The sequence below is a fragment of the Bos taurus genome, chromosome 2 (genome assembly GCF_002263795.3).
Source record: "Bos taurus isolate L1 Dominette 01449 registration number 42190680 breed Hereford chromosome 2, ARS-UCD2.0, whole genome shotgun sequence".
NCBI lineage: Eukaryota > Metazoa > Chordata > Mammalia > Artiodactyla > Bovidae > Bos > Bos taurus.
Window position 1 is genome coordinate 124,607,775 of NC_037329.1, and position 6,000 is coordinate 124,613,774.

At 57.2% G+C, this 6,000-nt stretch overlaps 1 protein-coding gene across 11 annotated transcripts in view; it reads right to left on the bottom strand.

The window, feature by feature from the left end:
• The window catches only part of EPB41 (erythrocyte membrane protein band 4.1), a 181,580-nt gene extending 178,563 nt beyond the window's left edge, over nucleotides 1-3,017 (bottom strand). For 8 of the 11 annotated variants that reach the window (NM_001428130.1, NM_001428125.1, NM_001428128.1 and 5 more), the window contains exon 1: nucleotides 2,897-3,017. The gene's annotated coding sequence lies outside the window, so the exon portion shown is untranslated. The remainder of the gene's footprint in view (nucleotides 1-2,896) is intronic. The other 3 variants (XM_024998640.2, XM_059891590.1, XM_059891599.1) reach the window with 2 other exon arrangements.
• Nucleotides 3,018-6,000: the final 2,983 nt, after the last annotated feature.

The following is a 6,000-nucleotide window of genomic DNA, read 5'->3' on the forward strand; positions in this document are numbered from 1 at the left end:
CTCCCCTCACGTGGGGTGAGGATAGTCCCAAACTAGGTCCTGGGGGCTGCAGTAATGAGTGCTGGAAGATCTTAGAGACTCTATGTTCCTTCACAGAAAGAAAACTGAGACCCCGGACAGAAAAGTGACTGCCCACAGATGATCAGGCAGTAGAATCCTGCCCTGTTAACCAACATCAGAATCTTAGGCCCTGGAGAAACTCTGAGTGACCAATCCCTCAGGGGACTGTCATAAAGGTCTACTCCGCAAACCCCCAACAAGTCTCAGGTCACCATGACCTCTACGGTGAGCCTTTCATGGGTATCCTATTCAGCCCTGGTGGCTCAGACAGTAAAGAATCAGCCTGCAATGTGGGAGACCTGGGTTCGATCCCTGGGTTGGGAAGATCCCCTGGGGGAGGACATGACAACCCACCCCAGTATTCTTGCCTGGAGAATCCCCATGAGGATTCTGGTGGGCTATTGTCCATGGGGTTGCAGAGAGTCAGACATGACTGAGTGACTAAGCACAGCACAGCACATTTAGCCCTTTGGCTAGCAGAGCCATACAAGTCACACTGGAGGTGCTCTGGGAAGGCTTGGGGAATAACCACATGAAATTCCTCTCTGGTTCCATAGCTCTGCTCAGGCTCCCCCTCCAGGGGGTCTCTCCATGCATCTCCCTTCCTCGGTTCCACCCTGGCCAGCCTCTGTCTCAGATCCTATCAGCACCACCCAACTCCAGCCAGCAGCACTCTGGGCCTCCAGAGGTCTCTACAGTGTCAGCATCTTCCCAGCCAGGCTGGGATGTTCCTGCCCGGTGCAGCCAGCCAGGCTCCCGGCCAGTGTCCATTCTGCAAACAGGGTGCTGGGCCCCATTCCCACTGGCCTAGGGACCGGGGCAGCCTGAGAGCTTCTGTTGGTACCTGGGGCCTTCAGGAGGGAGACTAGCCTGGTCTAGGCAGTTCAGGGATGGGCTGATCAGAAAACAGATGGGTGTCACCCACACAAGACACTCCACCCATATTCCACATCTCCAGGGACCTGGCAGGTCCTGCCTGACTCTTCTGTATACACAGAGAAAACCTCAGGGCTTCCTCACTCCATTCCCTTCTTAACGCACCCCCGCTGGCCTGTTCCCAGACCAGCTACCATTCCAGTCACTGCACACTCAGTGCTCATTTGATTCTGCTAATGCCTGTAAGATCTGGATTATTGACGAAGGAGGAACCTGGGGCTCAGAGAGGTGAAGTGACTCATGCAAGGTCACATAGCAAGGAAATGGCAGGACCAGGCTTCAAACCCAGTTCTGCTGCATGAAAAGCCTATAGGATCCCTGAAGTCCCCTTCTGTCCCTCCTCTCTGCTCCCTACGGCTTCGGAATGCCCTTCTTCCCCTAACTCCCACCTCCTCTGCCAAGTCTCTCCTCCCCACCCCTGGTCAGAATGAACAACTCCCACCTCACCGGTGCCCTTAACACCTTGTTTACATGCACTGGACAGCTGCGATGCAGGAGTTATTTCTGAGGTGTCTGTTTCTCTGACACTCAGAAGGACCCTGAAGGCAGAGAGTGACCCCACCAAGTGCCCCTTAGACCTGAGAGTCTGTCACTTATACCTCCACCCTCCCATACCCCCCCATGAAAAGTCTTCTGGTGGCCTCCTGTTGATCCCCTCCCCACCCCAGCCTCCTGCCAAGGCCAGTCCCCAGCTTGTAACTGGGGTGACGGTGGGAGCATGCAGTAAGTAGCCTTTGGGGCTCTGCTGCCAGTGCTCTGGGCGCCCCGGGGCCCCACCCTCATCCTTCAGTAGCTGAGCAGTTCTTCCAGGGACTTCCAGCTGCCCGAAGCCCCAACCCAGGTCAGGCTCTCCCTGAGCCTGGAGAAAAGGGCTCAGAAGCAAAGGGGGGGTGGGGGGGAGGAGCTGCCTTCAGTTCTAATCTGGGAATTTAAGGGGTCACATTCAGTCACTCCTTTCCCAGAAGAATCTGTGGGCCTCCGGAGTAACCTCCCCTAATCCTACCAGGTAGTCCTCCCCGCCCTCCATCTGGGGCAAGCTTGGGCTGAGGTTGGTCTGGACACGTCCTGGCCTCCAATTTGCTGGAGAGAAGAAGTCCTATCCCAACCCACAGAGGTGGGGTCTGCTAGAAAGTGTAGATGAGGGCAGGACAGGGAGAGGCCGGGCCACACACAGAGGAGACGAGAGACACAGGGAACCGGGAGATGAGATCTAGCCGGAACCAGAGCCCGACAGGGAGACCCGGCCGACCGGAGGCAGAGAGAAGTCCCCTAAACCCAGCCTGGAAAGGGAGCTGTGCGGCCGGGGCGGCGACAGCAGAGCCACCCTGGCCGGCAGAGCCGGCGCCCCAGCTCGCGGGTCCCTCAGTCCGGAAACTCAAAGTCAGTTACGTAAGGGCCGGAGCGGGGCGCGGGGGCCGGGACCCAGCTGCCCGCTCCCGGCGCGCGCCGCCCTCCCGCCCGCTCCAGCCGCGCTGCAGCCCGCCCGGCAGGAGCACGCAGGGCCGACAGGGCGGGGTTGAGGGGGTGGGGGGAAGCCTGGGCTGCAGCCCTTCGCAGAGACCCGCCCGCCCGCACCTCACCCCGGACCCCCGCCCTGGACAGGCCCGGAACCGGCTGGGACCGCGCGCCAAGCACCCAGCTCCGGACGCGAGCTCTCGGACCCCCTTCCTGCCTCCCCTGCCCCTACCCGCACTCTGAACTTCGGGAATCCCAGACCCCCCCAACTGGACCCCCAGTTCGGAACTGGGGACCCGGAACCTCTATAGCGCCCCCGATCCTGAGAACCAGACCTCTCCCCGCTCCCCGCGGGACGCCCCGGGCCCTTGGGGAGTGCGTCCGTCTGTCTCTCACCCCGTCCCTCCCGGGACCCGGGCTTGTCCGCCAGGAGGTCCAGGCTCACCTGGGCTGGACAGGGCGGGGACCTGGCCGGGCCGGGCCGGGCCGCGTTCTCGCCCTCCGCCGCTCTCGCCCTTTAAGAGGTTCCTGCCACTTTGCCCCTTCGGGGGCCTCCACCTGCACTGACAGGGCAACTCTGGCGTGAGGCCCCGCCCCCGACCCGGGGTGCCTTAGGATTGGTGCAGGCAACTGCCAGTCAGCAGGGCGGCGGGGAGGACGGGGGAGGAACTGGGCGGGGCAGAGAGAGCGTCGCAACCGGGAAGGGGCGAGGGCTCCAGGTGCGGCCTGACGGGACGCCCAGCGATGGCCGGTAGGGTTGCTGACCCGCTGGGTCTGCGGAGGCTCGCACTGGGAGCTCCTGAATTGGCTGGCGCGGTGTCTAACGTCGTATGGCAAAAGTATGATGCAATTTGCCACGTGGTGCTACCCCCTAAGGCTGGAAGGGAGACACGGACTTGGTCACAGGGGACTAGGGAAGTAATCCTGAAGAGGACACCTGGATGACCTGTGCCATCTGTGTCAGAGTCACTACTCTGAAGCTGAGTTTCCTCAACTATAAATCTTGAAGAATATTTTCCTGAGAATTAGCAATATATGTTAAGTACCAAGCGCAGGGCTGGGCCCAGCACGGTGGGTGGTCTTCAGTAAATGTGGACTCTGGTCCCCTTTATTCGCATCTTCCCACTATGAGACTTTGCCTTCCTTATCGTCTGTCCCATCAGCGCTGGAAGGGGCTTACATAGTCACTGGTCCAAATCCCCTCCCCTCTGTATCGCATTTCAGAGCTGTGCTCACAGACTTCCAGGTGGCTCACTGGTAAAAGCATCTGCTTACCAATGCAGGAGACGAGGGTTCAATCCCTGGGGCGGGAAGATCCCCTGGAGAAGGAAATAGCAATCCACTCCAGTATTCTTATTGGGAAATCCCATGGACAGAGGAGCCTGGCAGAGTACAGTCCATAGGGCCATGGACATGACTGAGCATGCATGAATGCACACACTTTCAGTGATGGGAAGCTTATCACTTCCCAGTCAGGCCTCCTTCACTTTAAACCCGTCCGAACTCTGCTCCTTAGGAGTCTTGCCCACAGAGAACAAACCTAATCCCTCTTCCTTGCTGAGGACTTAGAGAATGACAAAATCATAGGCTATTTCAAGTTGGAGACCCATGAATTCCTTTTGGGGGCAAATGGGACATAGAGAAGGTCACTGACAAGTGACTTCCTGTGACTTCAATGGTCTTTCTATTCGATGGACTCAGGAATCAGATTGCCGAGAGTCAGAACCTGCTACTACTTACAAGCTGTGGGCCATCAAGTGAAATAACCCATGTAAAGTACTAATAAGAACAGTGCCAGTCTCAGGGTAAGCATTCCCGAAGTGTTAGCCTTTATTATAGAAATTCATGTTTTGCCCCCCAAATTCACCGAAGCCCCCTTTGGGTCAAGTCTTAGTCTTTAGTTTTCAAGCCCCAGTCCCTGCCTTCAAGAAGCTCACAGTCTAGCAGAGGAAGGTCTGAGCTCCCACATCTTCTGATAAAGGTGCACAGTCTCCAATGCACCACAGGAGCTATAGTTTCTTTAACCAGAAATCTGGACCCTTGAGACCTTTTCAGTCCCTCACCCAGTGGACCCCATATGGAAAGCTGACACACACCAGGTTCCCAAGCCTACCGACACACCTTTCACTTGTCCACATTCTCACCTGCCCACCAGGTGGTATGGCTCAGCCCAGTGGTTAAGAGTTTGGGATTTGCAGATGATGGAGTCTAGGCTCTTCCACTTAGCCGCTCCGTACCTCTGGGTAAATCCCTTTCCCTCTGGATTAATAATAGCCCCAACTTCACATAGAGCTGTTGGGAAAATTAAATGAGCATGTGAAAATACATATGCAAATACCCGGTAATGGTTCCAGTGTTATTTTTTTTAATTGCTCCCACGTGTATTCGCGCACCCTGGAGAGAGCAGGCTGTGAATGCCTTGATCTAGCCTCCGCAAAAGGGGTTTCCTTCCCCTTTTCTGACTCTCCTCCTCTATCGAAAGGGCGGGGCGCGGAGAATCCCGCAGCGGCCCAGACGCGGCTATTCTAAGGAACTGCCGCAGGCCCCACCCCCTCCTGATGGGGGCGAGCACTTGGCTCCTCCTCTCTGAGGCTGGAGCTGCCTGTGGGTGACTCAGCAGCGCCTGCGCCTGCCCCGGCCTGATAAGTGTGTGTGCCTGGGAATGTGTGTGTGTCGTGAGGGTGGCCAGGGAGGGCTCTGTATTTCTGAGTTTGTGCCTGGGATGTCCACGTGGGAGTGAGCTTGTGATCTTGACCTAGTGTGTGTCTCTCATCTCTGTGTATTGTTGGAGCGGGATAGATGCATTTATGGGTGTGACAGTGTGCCCTTGATGGTGAGTTTGCACAGAGGGTGTGCCTCTATTTGTGTCTCTGTGTTGTCATATAAACTGGTGCCTCCCCCACCTCCAGCCAGGCCCTGGAGCCCTGGAGCCCTGCCCAGGACCCTCTCTCAGGACACAGCCTGGGTTTCTTGTTGAAGTGACATGTGCACTTGTGTGGGTGAAAGTCGCTGGCTTGGGCGGGCCGGTGGGATGGGTGGATGCTGTCCCTGCGTGGACTTCAAGCCCCCTGCCCCCCTGCCTCTGCCAGTGAAGTCTCCATCTCCCTCCCCAGACTTGGTGTTATTTGCCTCCTGAGATGCTCCCTCTCAGGAAGTCCTCCAGAGGAGGTGATCACTGTTATTTTACCTGTATTCTTTCATTTGATTCCTTTGAATCCTTATACCTAAAGTGTTCTAAAGAGGGTCTGAGAGCAGAAGACAGCCAAGGTCACACAGCTTTTAAGGGTTATAAGCAGGCAACAGATCTCTGCCCCCCCCGGCTGAGTACCAAGTGTGCCTGGAGCCTGAGGGGGACTGATAAGCTTGGGGGGCAGGGAAGGAACCTGTTTTTGTCTCCCCCTCCTCCTCTGAGTTGCCTGGGCCTCCAGCCAACTCCTTATCCTGCCAGAGCCTGGGCCCTACCATCAGCCTCCACTGGGTGATTGGGTCTTGAGTTGGGTGATAAAGAGGCCAAGGAATGGGCTAGGGGCTTAGAGGGTAGAGGGTGGG